The sequence below is a fragment of the Sinohyriopsis cumingii genome, chromosome 7 (genome assembly GCF_028554795.1).
Source record: "Sinohyriopsis cumingii isolate HCF-2022 chromosome 7, ASM2855479v2, whole genome shotgun sequence".
NCBI classification, from domain to species: domain Eukaryota; kingdom Metazoa; phylum Mollusca; class Bivalvia; order Unionida; family Unionidae; genus Sinohyriopsis; species Sinohyriopsis cumingii.
This window is the reverse complement of record NC_142967.1, coordinates 63,913,518-63,933,479: the sequence shown is the minus strand read 5'-3', so window position 1 is coordinate 63,933,479 and position 19,962 is coordinate 63,913,518. Positions and strand designations below refer to the sequence as shown.

The 19,962-nt window shown below is 41.1% G+C and overlaps 1 protein-coding gene across 1 annotated transcript in view; it reads left to right on the top strand.

The window, feature by feature from the left end:
• Window positions 1–4,505: 4,505 nt before the first annotated feature.
• LOC149795395 (steroid 17-alpha-hydroxylase/17,20 lyase-like) overlaps window positions 4,506–19,962 on the top strand; it is a 79,108-nt gene continuing 63,651 nt past the window's right edge. The window contains exon 1 of the mRNA XM_089965178.1: window positions 4,506–4,675. The gene's annotated coding sequence lies outside the window, so the exon portion shown is untranslated. The remainder of the gene's footprint in view (window positions 4,676–19,962) is intronic.

The window sequence follows — 19,962 nt, the reverse complement described above, 5'->3', positions numbered from 1 at the left end:
GGACCGTTCGCCTTGCCTGTCTCGAGGAACTTGATACGTGAAACGTGGCTGACTCTTGGCAACTTCTTTATCGCACAATTTTTACCTATGGGATGTTTCTACATGTGGAAAACGGCGTGATAACTTGTATATATCTCTTGCAGACTGACCAGGAATGGACTCTCCAATTTTATATAAAATTACGCCAAAACCCTACGCCAAGTTGCAAGACATGAATATAATTTGAACACATGCGTTTATCGTCAAGGTTGAATTCCACACATTAAAATATGATTATTCTGCCAAAATAGGTAATGGATAGATTAGAAAAGCACATACAGAATTTACCTTTACAATCACGAAAGCATATTTGCAAGTATTTTGCATAAATTCAAGTGACACGCAAATGACAAACGATTGAAATATTTTGAAACTGTTGCTATTTGAATAGTATAAGTTGGCTACTTCTCGGAAAATGCTTTGAAAAAGACAAAACTCTAAGTGGATATTGAGCTAACGACACGATGCCAATATTTCTGCAATTTGCGTGGCACCAATTTACATTTTTGGACATTTTAGACGAGCACATTCTGAGTTTGTATAGATTGAAGTAAAATGCAAATAAATGTTTTATCTGAAATAGCATACATTATTTAGTCAGTGGTATCTAAATAATGTAAAAAGACTGATTACTTCAATAGTTTTTAAAATGGTCAGAATTGATAAACTGTGAGTACGTTACAAGACTTCCCATACTATGGCTTCTGTCATGTGCTACACCCAATTTAGTGGAAGGAAATAGTGACAGCTTTCAAAATTTTACAGGTACTTTTAAACAGTGTTGTGGTGCTAAATAAAGATGGCAAGGTCCAGTTTCGTAAATTGGTCCCTGGCGAATTTCTTATCTTAAGGCTATGGTGTGACTTTTCAGCTATTATTATTTACTATTTAAAGATATTGATATATTTGTTAACTAGGTGTTTCGGGCTTGTGTTGTTCTTGAAATTGATGTCAGACTTGCACACCTTCCATAGTTACTCTGCAGTATGTTGACAGTGAAATACCAATAGTCGGCTAGGAAGAAAAGCTAACCTCCCATAGCAGTAAACACATGGGTTTGGGGCAAGTAGAATATCCGAAAAACAGCTTGTATGACGACTATTTTCAGCTGTATCAGCCTGTTTAGTGCACGCTGTTTTGCAGAACTGTCATCTTAGAAAAGGGCTTGTGTTTGCACTGTGAGCATCACATGGTGTCAAAAATGACCTTCGGACATGAAAATTGTAGGTAGAAATTTGGGGTTGGGGTGTATAAACTTCTTCTGCTATGAACTGCCATTGACTTCTTTGGTCAAGTTGATTATATTCGTATGCTTTGTTTTAATACAGGTATCCAAAACAATGGACCTTTTTGACCTCACTTGTGTATTTGATTTTTTTAAAATGATTTCTTTTATATACTAGGTTGCTGATTGCGACATAAAATTTGTACATTAAAACAGGCCCCTGCCCCCTAAAGAAGTAATGGATCGCATATTACTCAGATGCGGGTAGGAGTGACAATGGCGAGCGCAAAAAATAAATAAATAAGGAAACGCGCAAAATGTTGTTGTTGTTGTTATTGTGGGGTTTGACGCCATTTTTCAGCACACGATAGGCTATGCATGGCGGCCAGTATTAATGGTGGAGGAAGAACTCGGGGAAAACCCCAGGAAGAACCACCGACCCACGAGAAGCTACTGGCAAGCTTTCTCACATACCCACATTGGCTGAATCCTAGACTCGAACCCACGCAGACAGAGGTGAGATGGCAGTGATCCGTAACGGAGAACGCTTTAGACCACTCGCAAAAATGTAAGGGAACGCCGTTCCCATTCGTTCCCACAGCACTACAACCCTGCTTTTAAAAGAACTGATTATCAGGCAATATGGTTCCTTTGAATTTTGGATGACATGCTCAGTGTGTGTGTGTGTGTGTGTGTGTGTGTGTGTGTGTGATTACATTTCTGGGCTTGTTTTACCCGCAGACTCTTTGTGGTACATTTATGAACAGAACCCGCAAAGACAGACGGCGAAAATTGTATATAATCAGTCTGTTACGAATAGTAATCAATAAACTTCTGTATCACAGACGACATTTATTGCCCTTTGTTTACTCTTAATACATACCAAAAAAGTGCAAAGGTCGTTGGATACATGACAGTAAGGATGTACTTGAAAGGAATCGTCTTGAATTAGACACTTGTAGATAAGAGGTGACTGATTTTGCCCAAGACATTGTGTGTGATTGATTAGGCCAAAGACATTGTGTGTGATTGATTAGGTCAAAGACATTGTGTGTGATTGATTAGGCCAAAGACATTGTGTGTGATTGATTAGGCCAAAAACATTGTGTGGGACTGATTAGGTCAAAGACATTGTGTGATTGATTAGGCCAAAGACATTGTGTGTGATTGATTAGACCAAAAACATTGTGTGGGACTGATTAGATCAAAAAAATTGTGTGTGATTGATTAGGCCAGAGACATTGTGTGTGATTGATTAGGCCAAAAACATTGTGTGGGACTGATTAGGTCAAAGACATTGTGTGTGATTGATTAGGCCAAAAACATTGTGTGGGACTGATTAGACCAAATACATTGTGTGAATGATAAAATAAAGAAATCACGAACTTATTTTTCTCAATGTAAATTTGTGTTCAAAGAAAAAAACTTCAACAGTTATTTTTGAAAAGTAAATTTGTTGCATCATGAAAAAATGAACTTCTGATGTTAAACCTATGGACAAACTAATGCTAAATTTCATTTAGACCACACACAACCCCCAAATATTAACCATATCGACTAACTAATGCTAAATTCCAGTTACACCACATACAACCCCCAAATATTAACCATATCGACTAACTAATGCTAAATTTCAGTTAGACCCCATACAGGCCCAGAAATGTTAAACCTATGGACTAATGGTGAAGTATTAAATTCCCATTAGACCTCACGCAACCCTGTATTTTGTTGTTTCGTTCTGGTTTTTGTTGGATGGGGTAGCAGTGAAGCTTCGCCAGCCTCTTTAAAGTGTTTTATCCTTTACTTTACGAAGAAGTAAGAGTCAAAATTAAAACAAAAGTAAAAAATATCAAGTTGATCAGCATTCTCCATATGTATCTACTTTCACTGGATTGATGATCCAAAAATGGTGTTGAAATCTATTTTTGTGGATCCCCCCTCTGTCCGTCTAAGCAAGGTGATCATAGGAAGATAGTGGGATAGTAAAGTTAATTTTATTTATAAAGGATTTGAATTCTGCTGTTATACTTTTCTTTTATATCCAACCCTGTATGGTCAGTATATGAGTGGATGATGGTCATCTCGTTTGAAAAATGTAACTATTGACACTAAGCAGTCGTTTTTTTGTGTGAATACATTAGATCTACGCCTAGCTAAGAAAGAGTTAGTATCGAGATTTCACGAAAGGATCGGAATCGCCTGTAGATGTGATCTATTGTATGTTATCGTTTTAAAATTTCGTTGTAATTAACGGAACAATATAGCAAAACATTAGGTCTCTGTTCACTCATTGAAAGTTGAGACCGGCATATCGGGATAGAATTGAACTTAAAAGGTGCCATATTTTTCAATTAGTTTTTAAAAAATATTAAACACTTTCGAGCTAAATACGTATGAAACATGTTATTTATTTGTTGCGCGGTGTGATTCTGACTTCAACGAGAAAAAAGAAAAATGAAACGAAAGTTTGAAAAATATGTTTATATAATTACACATTATTACCAAGCTTTTGTAACAGATGGACAGGTTAATATCGCTTCATGTGACACAGAAAATTAGAATCATAACACTACCACTGAACAACATACGTATTCGTGAGTTCTTCTTGTATGCCTTCACACTTAAATTTTGTTCAGTCATTTTTTAATTAATTTTTTTTATATTTCTATTATCAATTATAATTATGCATAAACAGTGAAATTTAATTCTTGAATGGCATTTGAACTAACAAAAACGTATTCTACACAACCCATCCTCAAATATATTTTATTGTCACCATGATTTGTATTTTGCATCGAATCGTTTACTGTTATTTCGTCTCTTATGTTACTTTTCATATTCAATGTTTGCATAAAATTCCCAATAAGGTATTCGATGCGTAAGAGAAATAAATTAACTTGAACAGATACTTCGGACCCTGCATTGAGATGAATGAACCCTAGAGCAATCACCTCTTCCGTCCGTCAATCTGTCAAACAATACGAGCCACCTGTGCTTTTACCTAGACCACTGAAAATGTGGAGAAAAGTGTAATCTTTCACGAGACTTAACAAACGTTTGCCAACACTGCCAACAAGAACGACAGCGTACAAGCCACCAAATATTTAATTTCTCCCTGCAAAGACTGATTCTAAAGTCATTTTTGTCAGAATCACGTTATTTTGCAAGCACTCTGTAGGAAATATATTTTCAGCGTGCATTATCCCTCGTGTGAAATGTTATTCGACTACAAACACATTACTGTCATTCTATATTTTGACCACAAACATACGCATGATGGCTGCATTATTTACTTGCGTATTAAGCACATTACGTTGTTGATGAATGTGCGTTGCTTGAGTGCTTAATTCATTAAGGATACATTTCCACAGAGGGGCACTAATTGTGGTATCGACGTCTGATAACGCATTGGTAAGGTTTGTTGTATATCAAGACAGGACTATTATTCGAGCATTACTAAGTGTACATATAACATTAGAGTTACCTATGCGCAAAAACGGTATTCACTGATGATATTTATACCACGTCACGAATATGGACGGGGCTTGTAGTTTTGACTATTCTTGCGTGTTTGTCCTTCGTTTCGCCCGCCACAACTTCGCTTACGCTTAGAGTCAAGGTCAGGAAATTCATATATCAGTATTACGCAAGAGAATGTGAGGTGGTTGGTATTCGTATTGTATAAGCGCATTTCTAGTCGAAAATCATAAAATCGTGTATCAACCAAATGTAGGTAGACGATCCAACTTAAGAGTAGTTATGTAATTGTAACATTTGTATGTCCTTAATATATGCAGACCTGTTCCTACGCGAATTAAACAGTATGTATAATCTGGAAGAACATTAGAAGGGCATACGGGATTTATTTACGTAGCTTTATTATTATGACTTTACAGGCCTACCAACACTCTGGATAAAAGCCGGATTATCCGGCTTTTTAGCTTCGTCATAGGATCATCGAATTTGTATTAAATATTATCGGATTTCATGCTCCCAAATTGTGGGTAAATAATTTTGCGTAGATTACACATTAGATTAGATATCGAGGTCGCGAGCGCTTAGCTAGAGGCAGGAAACCAAATTTAGCGTGGGCTAATGATGGTAAATTTGATGGGATTATTTTCAGCAACGACAGTAGTGAATGGGGCCACCCTAGGGACAATGGGACTTTAATGTTAAAACAGGGTATATCAATTCTGGGGACAATGGGAATTTAACATGTTGGACTTGTCTAGGGACAATGGGACTTTAACGTTAGAAACGGTATATCAATTCTGGGGACAATGGGACTTTAACATGGTGGGCTTTGTCTAGGGACAGTGGGACTTTAACATGGGTGGGACTATAGAGGGACAAAAGGTATTGGGACTGTCTAGGGACAATAGGAAAAATGCATTGCAGTAGAGATAATACAGACAGAGATAACACAGACAAGAGACTAACACTTATACAACATGAAACAAAATAATTTTTTTTTGGGGGGGGAGGCAAGAAAGCAATTTCTTTTCGAAGCCTATGAGGGGCCCTGAAAAGGGCCTTTGGGTTTATGTTAACATAATTTCGTTAACACAGAGGGCATGACATTGGTCTTCTTTTTCTCAAACGTTGTCTGACTTCTGGTCCGTAGATCATAACTCTCTTTAAACAGCCTTGTCTCTCCACATAAATTCTTCTTTTCCAAACGCTTGTATCCGTCATCCTGACAATGGTCCACGATGATCTGACATACATGGGTAAGTCCGTACGGAATAACGTTGACGATACGAGAATAGAGGATTCTGCAACGGTCCACATGTTTATGACGAGAATAGGTGAAGGAATGCAGCGAACTGCGGTTATTTATAGAGGAAGGAAGGATCGAAACGGATTGAGTTTGTTGACCAATCCAAACACGCGTTACAAAATTCAGTCACCACATGGAGTCATTCGTCCAATCCGAAGAGAGCAGTATGTGACGTCACATCCCCTATATAGAGGCACTAGCGTCTGTGCGCAGTCAGTCCATGCGACACCGTTTTCAATCATGACGGAAACTAAGAAGACGATGAATTGGGGTGCACCGATCGTGGAGACGAGAAGCGATGAAATGTCAGCGACTACCCAAGTTAACACGGACCTACTTCCAGAAGAGGCTAATTTTAATTGGGATTTTGTGGATTGTCTTACCTCGCAAGAATTTGTTCCGGTACCAGTACCTTTGAAAGTACCTTCTCCTTCTTTACCACTCACTGATCATTTCAAACAGAAAGAAGAATTGGAGAAATTTATACAGCAGCAAAAGGAAGCAGAACAAGCTTTTCTTCAACAACAGCGAGAAGAAGATGTTAGATGGAAACGACAGGAAGAAGAAGCAGCGAAGAAACAAGGTAGTGAAAGTCAAACGGCCACGGTGCTTTTAGACATTTTAGCAGAGTTAAGAAGTCTGAAACAAATTTATCATACTTATTTATTACGACCGAAGAGAACAAGACCTTTCCGAGCTAAACAACCCAACCCTGTGACTACGCCTGTCGTACCATCCCCAGTAATTTCTACCCAATCATCATCGACAGGAGGCAAACCAGAAGTAGGCCTTTGTCGTGGCAAAGGCTTAAGGCAGTTAAAGTTGATTTAAACAAATACCCAAAGGCCCTTTTCAGGGCCACCCATTTCTCTCGAAAAGAGATAGTATTTCAATTGACAACATCAATTAAAAATTTTAAAAAAAATTATTTTTTTTACCCCTATTGTATGTGTGAATGTATGAGTGCGCGAGTGCGTGAGGTTCTTATTCTAAAAATCAAAACCAAGAGACACTTACGTTTTATGCCTGGTCTTTTCTGGTCCAAATTTTATAATTCAATTCACAGCACAACATAACATTTTAAAAAGTTCATAAGCTTCTTTTGTGTCTGTCTTCACTCTGTTTTTTAAATTTCTTTACTTTCACAGTTGTTTCCTCCACTTCTTCCTCACTTTCTCCTCGTCTTCTTTTCTTCTCCTGTTTCTCAATTTGCACGTGTCTGGGTTCTTCCTTGGTGACTTCTTCTTCTTCCTGTCCATAACCCCTCTCTTCTTCTTCTTCTTGTTCCTGTTACTTAGGGCAATCTGAAGACCAATGTCCTTTTTCTTGACAATGATAACAGGTATCTTGACTTTTGTCTCTTCTAGCCCCTGTTTTGCTTTATTGACGGTCTGGGCACTCTGAAGAATAATGCCCTTTCTTCTTACAGATATAGCAAGTATCTTGACTTTTATCTCGAAAGAAGGGTGAGTAGTGCGTCGGCTTGTCTGACGAAAATTTTCTGATGACATATGGCAAAGCTCTGATCAAAAGTTCGATCTGTGTAGGCTTTTCCATCGTTCTCCTCGGTTTTAGAGTGAAATGAATAGTGGAAGAGCAAGACACACACCCTTTATATATACGCTGGTCTGCCATGGATATAAAGTGACCCATGGTGTTTAACATGTAGTCATTTGACTTTTTGCAGTCAAGATGAAACGATCAATTCGTGAAGAAAGGAGAAGAAAGTAAGAGGCAGAAACGTGATGTATCGCCTCCTACAATAGCTGAAGTATTGGAACAAATTCATGCCAGTGATTTTGAAGATGACATGAGTGAACGAGAATCAAGACCCAGCGATTCTACACCTAACCAAAGTTCACCACCCTTGGTAAGCCCAGAAAAGTACTATCACATTCGAGAGACGGAAAAGCGCTCCTCTAGAAAATTTAGAACCACAGCTTACACGTACACGGTGAAGTTTAAAGATTTCAAGTCCGACGTACCGTTGGAGAAAGCAGAAGGGTTCATCGCCGAGTTATGGGATTCTTTTTTAACCACAATGAAACATCAATGTCAAGCCCAAGACGACGATCGCCTGAGACTTTCCATTCATCATGACAGCTTGAAATCCCCGGTTTGGATCGAGTTTAGCAGCCCAGCAGAGCTGACGCCTTCCAAAGTCATCGACAAGATTCAACACGTGCAACAATCCAATGATCAGTTTCACATCACCGATGGTAAAGCGACACTGTCCATGACCCACGTCTCTCTTCCCCAAAGGGACTGGACGCAAAAAGGTCTTATTGGTGGACGACCTTCTCAGCACCAAAACAAGCCTCGTCCAAATTAACAACCCTCAAGACAAAATGTGTTTAGCCAGGGCCATCGTGGTGGGATGAACCTATGCCAACAAGAACGACACGGTAGAATGGAAAAGATACTGGGAGAACATTCGAAAATCGAACCGAGCCAAACAATGATGTAAAGCAGAACTCCTGTTACAACAATCGGGCCTGTCCAAAGACACCCCCTGGGGTATTCCTGAAATGCAAAAATTGCAAGATGCCCTAGCTCCACGCTACACCTTGAAAGTGCACCCTCAAGAAGTGCGCGGACCTCTGTTGTTCCGAGGCAAAGATTTTAAAGATGGAAAATACATTCACGTCTATGATCACGATGAACATTTCGATGCCATTACCACTATCACCGGATTCCTGGGATACAGATATTACTGTGAGAAATGTGACTATGGCTATAACAATTGAGAGCAACACAAACATTGTAGATCGAAAAGCTCAGGATGTTTGGCCTCTCAACCCTGTCTGGACAAAGGACGAGAACGAGTGCATTGTTCAGCTTGTCAGCGCACTTTTGTCAGCCCTGCCTGTTACCAACAACATCTAAAGACGCAAGGTTCACAGCAGAAATGTGCTTGTCAACTACTGAGGTTGTGCCCTACGTGTGGACAAGGCATACGTAGCAGCAGGGGGGCGAATCGGACAACTTTTTCGACAATATTTGATTGAGGTTTTAAAACGACAAATAGAGCCTTCCTTCGAAATCTCACTTTTCGAACAAAAAAAAAAATAAAGTCTCCGTTTGGCAAATGGAGACTTAGCGTTTTTTGCTCGAAAACGCTATATTTCGCGACAACGTTTTCCCGTGGTAATCATCGGGCGTCCCGCGTCGATGTCATCGCCCCCCCTGCTGCTATGATCTTACAAACAGAGTGATCACTAACTCCTCCTCTTGCAGATCAATTAGGTTATTTGACTGATCGGTAAGTCTGAAATTAATTCTCGTTAAAAACCGATTATGGCATCGCATATAGACCGGATTAATCGGATTCTCAACGATTAAAAATCCCGGAGGGGTTGTTGGTGAAAACGAATAAAGGATATACCCCTGTTGAGCTTGATCTGATTGCTTGGTATCCACCTGGTAACTCCCTTCGATAACATCACACACTAGATTGATCGCTATCACCGATGCGATATTTACGTTGTACGGGGCAATATGCCTACCACCATCTCCGTTATCGTGTCTGAGGATATAAGTTGATGGACCGAGAAAATCATTAAGAGACTTTCTTAGTTCTGTCGCGTTGTATCCTGGAAACTTGAAATCGGGTAAATCGGCTTCTGTGATATTATAATCGGTTAGGAATCGTTGTTTATTATCATCGCTGTTATCGGATATCATTTTAACGATTCGTTCATTGATATATTCCATGTCTGATATAAGTTGATTTAACACCTCAACGTGTTTTCGTTCTTTTGTTTCCCGTAGCTGTTCTAGTTGTAATTGGTAATAATGATTAATCTCGGCAAACATATCAGTGATATTCCTTAAACTAATTACGAATGTGTTGCGCAATTCAGGAGTTTCCCCATACTGAAAATACCATTGCATGTTATTCCTGTCTTGAAATAAAAACCAACTGGGTGATAACGTGCTTTTCATAATAGATAATTTATCTCGATACCCGGGATTAATTTCATGATACGATTGCTCATTCGTGTGCAAATCCGCGGAGATTTCATTAGGTGGATTCTTGGGCCATCCTAGTATGGTTCTTATTGAACTACCATAAATATCAACCATATACCCCGGTGTGCTTATTTCAATCGTCGACGATAACGTCGGTTCATGAACCGTAATAGCTATTTTTGATTCCTTTCCTGTGATCGATTTTATCCTGCGCTGAAATTCTCCATTGATTTGTTCTATTTGGTATGACCCAGTTGGTATTGTAACCTCATTCCAGTCTGGGGTCCCATCGGGCTTATTTGTCCATGCAAAAACCAGCGAGTTATTAGGTTGTTGTCCGTTAAATGCGTCCGCTCGGATATTAGGCCAACTGTGATATACTCGCAATTTTGCCAGCGCTATTTCCTTCACTGGAACCGGTGATGGAAAGTTCACACTGAATTCGGGTTTCGTTGACGTTATCGATATCATATTTGTTTGTACCGGAGTGGTATTCTCCGCGATCCGCTGAAGTAATTGAGACCCTTCGGGGTTCAGCGACATTATTATTATTCGTTGTCTTTAGTGTCTAATTTCAACAACCAGGTGGTTCCGGCTTCCAGTTGAAAATCATCGATTTTTGACATCGCGGAGCTATACAACTGAACCATCGTGGAAAATTCGACATCGGATATGAACAAATTATCTATCGCCAACGAGATCAACCTGGATAATTTCGAGTACGCGTCGGATACTATTTGATGTTTTACTGTATACTCGTCGAGTTTTTTCTGAAAACACGATGATATCTTTTTAGTGATTGCGTTGGCGACTCCAGCAATTGTTGTCATCGCGGAGATAGCGATTGGAACAGCGATCGGGGCTATCGTGGTTACCGTGGATAAAATAACACCGGTACCGGCTACCATACCCGATACCGAGTACACGACCGCGTCGATGGTGGTTATTTTTCGGCGGTATTTTTTTATTTTTGCGCGGTATTGTTCGGAAAGCGTTTTCAAATTCGCGGAGAATTCTTTTGCGGTATCGAATCGATATTGATGTGACGTCGGTGATACCTCTGATTCAATTACCCTGGTGGTCATTTTTATTTTAAAAGAGCTAGTGTTTTTAATTAATCAGATTCGCTACAAATTCCACATACCATGTGATGTTTGTCCTAAATAGATTGCTATCAACGGCCTTAATTATAAACCGTTCAATTGTATTCTTGTCGATGATTGTTGACACTGTATTGTTAAACCCGGATGAACTCGACGATGATATACTAAACTGCATCGCCGAAATCAATGTCAATCGATAAATGCCCTTAACAGTTGCGGTGATATCTACTGTATTCTGTGTAGGAGTCCAATCGAATGATCCATGCCGAATTGTGTATACTGTGTTGATGATGTTCTCATGAGGGATTTTTATTTTTTCGAATTGCTCTGCTACTCTCGGTAGTCCGTCTTTAATCGCTTCAACATCAGTTCTGATTGTTCCTATTTCCCGCCAATTCGCGTCTATATTATTCTTGTTCGCTGTAACCTTAGTAATGAGTGTATTTATTTCCCCTGTATGCGCGTCTACATCTTTTTTGTTCGCTGCAATATCAGTTTTGATCGTTCCTATTTCCCCTGTATGCGCGTCTATGTTTCTTTTGTTCGCTACAATATCAGTTTTGATTGTTTTTATTTCCCCTGTATGCGCGTCTATATTCCCTTTGTTCGCTTTAACCTCGGTTTTGAGCGTTACTATTTCCCCTGCATGCGCGTCTATATTCTCTTTAATCGCTTCAGCATCAGCTTTGATTGTTTTTATTTCCTGTCCATTCGCGTCTACATTTTTTTTGTTCGCTTCAACCTCGATTCTGAGCGTTACTATTTCCCCTGCATGCGCGTCTATATTCTCTTTGTTCGCTTCAACCTCGGTTTTGAGCGTTACTATTTCCTGTCCATACGCAGTGATATCATTTATAGTTGTTGTAATCTCATCCAGCTTGACATTTTTTTTACCAAAGAATTTATCAAAGTTGTTATCGATCCTGTTAACATTTTTTCGTAACGTGTAAAATTGGCCCGACAGCGTTGTAAAACCGTCTCGGATTAATGTTATCGTCGATACATGTTCACCCGGTTTGAGTCGTCCGTCGCTGGTATACAACGCGATAGTGTCCTCGGCGGCATCACGCCGTCGTGTTAAAACATCATCCAGCGACACATTACTGGATTTCAATTTACCCTGGCGGTCTTGAAATACAACTATTTCACCTGGGTCAACACTGGTTAAGTTCAACGTATCAGCGATTTCATCCTCGATTAGTTTTTTTATATCATCGGTGGCGGGCGTTTCCGTGGGCTTTTTCAGCGCCGAAACCGGTCGTCCCCAAATATCAATCATCGTTATTGTAAAAAAAAACGGCGTTTCTAATTAACCCGCCGGGCCTCTACGACCCCACTAGTGTATTCGTTTACAACTACATGAGGTGGTTTCCGCGATGATGAAATCGCCGCGAGTACGTTCAATACCTCACGGCCACATATCGGTGGGTCACTTAATCGCTGTGTTGGCAGCGTGGAATAAAACGCCCGGGCTGAACACGCCCGGATATACCGCATGAACTCTTTCGGCGGAGCTAACCCGTATGAATCAAAATAGACGATCGCACGCGGATCAATCGCGTACGCAACCCAATGAGTTCCCGCTCCGGAGGACCCATCGAGGTTAATTATGCCGGTTTCAATATTCCTTGGTGCCGCCGGTAATTGATCCCTCATAAAAACACCTCTGAAGTTTTTTATCGCTAACGCGTCGGCGGCGTCTATTAAATCAAAATTAGACATGGGAGTCATTAAACGGTTCCCGGTAGTCTTAGACCCTTTCCCGAGTACCATGAATACGGGGTTCCCGGTAGTCTTAGACCCTTTCCGGCTACGGGTCGTTTTTTTTTATAGCCTTTCCCGGTTGCCTTCTTCAATGCCATCCCCGCCGCGGTACCAACGGCTCCTAACGCCGCCGCCTTAGCCACTGCTGGGGCCGCCGCGGCAATCAATGCCGGAATCGCGGCTAACAGCGGAAATATCCCACCGGTCTTTTCCATGTTTTTAATCGCTGCGGCCGAGAAATCTATTTGAACACCCTTTTTATTCTTCATCGCATTATTGAAATGTTTTATTTGACGCGCCGTCAACGATATCTTATGATTACCACCTGCCATCTGTGACGGCTTCAGCGTTATTGTGGTCCCGCATTGTTTAGCCGACTTTGATCGTAATTTCTTGACTTGACCATCAGTCAACTCTACACTGACGACACTATACGACATTTTATTGTAAACGTGTTTGTGCTTTCAATTACATGTTTTCTACTGGCGCATCAACGATTCTCATTCGTCCACCAACGCCTTCCAACAGCATTGATTTATCGCTGAGAATGACAGCAACCGCTCTATAATCAGCACCAGCCGGGGCTATACGAGCTCGGAAGTGTATATCAACGACGGATTGTCTCGTTAAATCAAGATGCTCCAACGAAAAATAATAAATCGGATACAGGTTTTTAAAATCATATTGTGATATTTGCAAACCGGTGTCGACGTTTTGATCACGACCCATATATGACAGCAATCGATGGTACACACGTGCGATATGGTTGTTGTCGTAATTAAGCTGTATATCCTCGGATGGTTCCTGTTGTCCGTTTATTCTCAGCGAAACGTCCTTGACTCCTAATTGATCAAATATCATATGGCTGCGTTCTTGATTACCCAATCGTTCCCTATTCTGTAACGCAACAAATATATGACGCGGGGCTGAAACACCATGTTTTGATGCCAGGTGCCATGTAAACGTATCGGCGACGTTATCCTCTTTAGCATCAGTTGTTACCGCTAGCCAACTCAACAACGATTTCCCTCCCTGTTCCATAAATGCTAACAATCGTGCTTCCGTGGTAACTGATGGAGTCAGCACCGGCATCCACAATGCTATTTTAGTTAAAACAACCTTACCGTCAGCGACGCCAGTAGCATGCCATATTGCATTGTTATCATCGCCCCTTCGCGTTAACGCGATTGTATGCTTGGCCCCATAGATAACCCTCCCGACATTTCTGCAGAATCCAAATATGTGATGGAATGGAATCGCGCATGAAAACTTTCGGCGTGGTCCTTGCAACATTCCTACTCGTGCTGCGAATCCCATATTGTAATTACCGTTAAGACTTTTTATAATATTGAAATTAGCGCCTGGTGCCGCTCTGCGGTCTGGGTTATTTGCTTCAACCTGTGGGTCAACTGCGGTATCTCTTCCCACCATCACGTTGATGTACTGAAGATGATCAGCGATATTAGAGGAGTCCTTTGCGAACATCATAGATGGGCCCGCCGATTTTGTATAATCATCCGAGTATCTCGCTAACCCAATTATCGTTGTTGCAACATCAACCTCGCGTTCTATTGATTCAATTTCTCGCCCGTCAATAAGATATCTGGCGCTCTCAAATAACGCCATGATACCGTTGTTGACGAAACCAACTCGAACACGATTGTCATCTGCGTATGGTGCATTATCGGCAGCATTTGTCACGAGTTCTCCCTCGATTTCGATAAACGCTTCACATGGCAGAAAGTATCTACTGGTATCTTGGACTTGAAGTTCAATTCGCGATCGTAGGTTAGGTTGCGCTGCATAATAAGAATAAAATTGATAATCACGGACAGAATCGTCCCTGCGCACTGGGGCATCCATATCAAACGCGGGATCAGCGGTTCGCGCAAACATTTTATTATTTATCATGTTGATGTTTTCAATTGCAATTTTTTCGTCGTAAAGTTAAGACCACTCTCCCGCTATTGTGTTTATGGGCGCGTTGGTGGATGACTGAGCCGCCAACGACTCTAATTTTTCTTCCACGGCGTCATTTATTACTTTACTGACATTTGCAGGCATCACTGTCGTTGATGGCATCACCGGTGGTTTCTGTTTTTTTCTCCTCACCAACGACATTAGTTTGTCCCGCGCGGCTGAAAGCGCCTTTCCGGCAACATCAATACCCTTATCACGAATAACTTCAGTAGCCTTCATTCCTAATTGTTTGGCTAACGGCGCTACTTTTGGAGCCATTCTTGTAAACAACCCCGCAATGGTGCTACCAAGACCATCTCCATAGTACGCGCGGTAAACAGGCAATCGCGAGTTTACCACGTAGACGAGTACTGGTTTATCGTGGTTGTAGTGTATGATCATCTTTATTATAAAAACACCGGTTTTTCAATTGGTGATTGTGATCACCACCGCCGTGTGGAAAACCGGAATAAATTTCCTTGGGTTTTTTGGTCAGAATTAATCCACGAGTTCGTGTATAAGCGTTCGATACACACTGATGTCCATGATACCGCCCGTGAATAAACGCTTGCAAATATCAGCGGCCTCATTGATTATTTCCGGAGAGTTATTTCCGGCTCGTTTTCCTCCGATTAGTACCTCTAGCCGTGATATATCACTGAGAACACTGTTAGGACAGGTAACGCCGTAGGATTCTTTGCCAACAGAGTATCCTTTTCCTTTTTTTAGTTTTACCCTTTTTTCAACTTCCTCGTGGAATGCGTCGTAATCGGGATCACCACGATGTGATAATGCATTCTCGTGTTTACTCGCTAAATACACCATTCTTGTCCAGTCCTTTAACGTCCTTATATTTTTCTCGTAATCGCTATTGACATGCTCCTTATCTCGTATGCTCTTGGCAAAATTAGAGGCAGTAAAATCAATTAATTCTTCCCCGCTGCTGAAGCCTCTAATTTGATCTATTGTGCTCTTCTTGAGTACATTACGGGGTATATTTCCCCTTTTCTCTTTTTCTTCCGGTATTTCTTCCGGTATTTCTTCCGGTATTTCTTCTTCTGGTTCTCTTGCGGTAGCACCTAGTTCTTCTTCGTCGGCCATTGTAACATAAGGTTCTTGTGGTTCCGTTACAGCGAGTGGTGGTTGCCTCAAAGACCTTTTTGCTTGTTCGGTCTGAGCCGCTATCTTTTCAAGCACGCCAAGCAGTGACGCCTTTTTCTTTCTTTCTTCGTCGGGAATATCCCCGTATATCGCTGTTTTCACGTCTTTGGTTGCACTCGTTATCGGAGCGAAGAGTTGTTCGCTTCCAGCGGTAAAATCGGTTTGCATTTGCTGCCGCGTTTGAAGTTGCTCTCGGACCCTGTCTCGTAACGGTATGAACCTTTTAAGCGCCGCTAGCCGCTCTCTGGCTAGCCGAGTAGTAAGTGATTCGCCTACCATTATTGCAATTGCGAAGCAATTTCTAATTTCTCGTCTATAATCCTTCTAATGTTTTTGATCTTACTAGAAATCTCCCGGCGTCGTTCATAAACACGTCCGAGTTTTTTTCGTATTATTTCAACGGCAGTAAATAGTCCAATGAATGCATTTGCGTCATTGTGGTACAAGTTTTCATTAATCGTATGTTGTAATCGTTTTATAAAAAAGTACTCGCGGGCCAGGGTAAAACGCCCCCGTTTCGATTGTTCGTTAATAATCTCATAATCGGATAATATTTTTTCACTGTCGAGACCATCAGATAATTCAATTCCTTGATTTTTTAATTTTGAAATCTCGGCTAATATATTATTGATGTCTTCGATATTCATTATTCCTATAAAACATCTTGTTTTTAAATAAAAAAAAAATGACCCCCCGCGTATCAATCCCGAGGTGTGTTAACCGTAGAATACCGTTCGCACTGTCATGGCGACTTCGTCACTCGCTGATTTCTGTTATATATGAAAATCGAATTCTGTGCCCAGTCTTTTTTGAGATCGCTGAATTCTGTATTCCTTCTGCAACAAATCATATCGAGGCTCCACAAATGTCAAAGTATCTACTGGCTTCATTCATCGACTGAAAAGTTTTTTCTTCGTGAGTTGTTGTATCAAATGACTTTACGGGTTTTGCTTTTTTTGAGTATTTACCAGTTCCGCCTTTTTTGACATTCTGACTTTGCGAGATAGCTTGTAGGTTTATAAGAGAATTATCAGTCTTATTATTATTAATATGATCAATCACAAGCCCATTCTCGATTAATCCGTTAAATACTTCAAATACCATCCTATGAACATAATACTTCTTCTTTCCGGCACCAAATGTCAAATACCCCTGATTATTTTTCCATCCAACCGGCTTCTTCAGTCTGCGGTTCCTAACAATGCCGTCGCGAGATGCCTCGTAATTGACGAGCAAGGGGTGAGGTCTGAACTCTTGGTCCATTTATATAATAATACTACTTGTCTAATTTATTATTTGGTTTAATTATGAATCTTTCAACGTAGTCTTGGGGGGTTTTGATGACGAAGTCGGCGGTGGGGTCAATGACGGCGTTTTTAATTCGCTTGTCATAATAGCGTTTTAGTTCCCTGTATCGCTTTCCGCCACAATTGATACACAACTGCGATTTTCCTCTTACACCGACGTGGCAAACCAAGCACGGGAGGGGGCCAAGAGAACCATTACGAACGCTTTGTAAATGATACCCGCAGAATTCACCTCTACATGATTTATTGCACGGGGTTGTCGACCCAATCATCAACCATTTGCAGTGATTCATTATACTATATTCTTTCATTTAAATACTTGTTTTAATTATATGGATGAGTTCGAGAGATTAGCAGCAATTAAGCCCTGGAAAAATATTAAGTTCAATCTCGATAGAGTCCTCAAGGACACACCAAAAGCGTTAATAAACGATAGAACCCTGTTGAGTAAAATACGCGATTGTATCAATGAATTCAAGCGTGATGGTGCATCTCATAGTTGGTCAACATTTCGAATTGATGGCGTTGTTGATGCTACCATGAACGACAACCGCGCAGCAACGATAATATCACAACTTGACGGTAAAAAGTATTTCTTCAGAGTAAAATTCATTGTCCGGGTGGAATCAGGTGATTGGATCATACGTGATAAATTTGAACCAGTTCTCAGCGACAAGAAAACAGTCATTGTTAGCCGCGACTCCAAGCCGGGGCTGTTAACCGGAAATGACAGACCATACTATGAACGAGCGTATCCTGAAACAGCAGTTGTTTATGGAATATACCCGTTAAATAAGAAACCTGATATCGGAAAACTAGCGCCGATGAGACAGTCAACGGGGATAAATTGTGTAGCAGAACGAGTAATAGAGCATTTTACAAATGCATGTCGAGGAAACAAATTGACTGATTTACGACGTAGCAAAATCAACCAGTGGGAGGAGACAGTGCGCGAGCGAGGAGCAACCATCAGCGACATAGCGAGATTAGAAACATCGCTGAGATTTCCAATAACCGTTACAACGATAACCGGTGAAGTATTACACGAATCAAAGTACAAATCGAAGGGAGCCCCAATCAAAATTATTCATCATAACGAACACGCGTGGACGCCCGCGATCACAGTGTTTCCACGGGATAGAACGGTAAAGTATATCCCGGGGGAATTCCTGGGAGAGGATGGTTTTCTCGCGGAGAGGAAACTATTTGATGCTATTGCCTGCTTGTGTAAAAACGACCCTGTATCAGTGTGGTTACTTCGCAGCGCTGATACCTTTGATCAGTTTGTAAGACCAAACGGTGAATTATATCGCACTGAAGCATTTCACAACAAGATGAAAAAAAACCGCCATGGAATTTGAGGAGCATGATGAACAACTGCTAACAAATTGTTTTACGATTCCATCGGTTGCGGCTCATGTTGCAGCGAGGAAAAATGCGTGGAGTCCAACGCGCAAGGAATTTCTACCGGATGTACAATCCAGTTGTTTGGAATACTATCACGGTGGACTGTGGAACACTGAATACAACCGCGACGCTATGATCTCGGTTGATATGGTTGCCTGTTATCCAGCGAGTTTTCTCGGGTATGGATCCGCCGCTGAGTACTTTAGACGATTTGGACACCCCAGACATGAAATGACTCGTGTTGCTATTAATGGACCACTGCCTGATTTTGATTTAACCGGATTCGCTCGCATAGTATCATTTGAGTTCGCGGCAGGACTTCATCGCTGTTGTTATATTTGGATCGGTAGACACATGACTGAAAAGAAGTGGCTGCCAATAGCGCTGCTACGGTATATGATTGATTGTAGCATGCTTGTATCGTTGATTGTCAGCGACGCGATTATATCATATCGAGCGCAGACTGAAGTCTGGTTACCAGAACCGGAGCGTCTAGATAGCATAATTGACGAGTCCAAAAAACACATCGATGCCGACGAGGAATATATCGTCGAATGGTCCAGGAGGATATTTAACCAACGAAACCACGAGGCAAAAGATCTCGGTAGAAAAATAATTGGTAAGTTCACACAAGGTGGAAAAAACTGCGATTACAAACGATATTGCTCACGGCTGATTATAGATGACGCAGAATATGATTTCGTAATCAAGGACGCAGTGGCGAAAAATAGATACGTGAACTGTGAAACAGCTTTCTTGTCCAATGGAACAAGGTTGGGTACAGTTGTTACCTACAGCGATGGAGACAGCCCGGCATACCCGCATTTGAGGGCATCTATGCTGGGTTATGCCGCTATCAATTTATTCTCGATGATAAATAGATTTCCCAACACCGCGGTTAGAGTAGCCGTTGATTCGTTTTATATTAACGCAGCGTATAAGGAAAACGTAGCCGAGTTTACTAGTCCGGACGAGAGTTGGGGTACATGGAGAATTAAAAATGAAATACGACGCGATTATTCCCCGTCAGCAGATGTTACCGTTGAGAACAACTACTTACGCGGTGATAAATTATCGGAATGGTCTAATGCACCACCGTGTTCTGATCCAATTTGTAGACACAAGACGGTTTATTTAAGCGGCTGTGGCGGGTCAGGAAAGACGACTCGGGCAATTGAATTATTCCGAACGTGGGCAAGTATGATCGTGCTTACACTGACCCATAGACTAGCGCGAGAGATA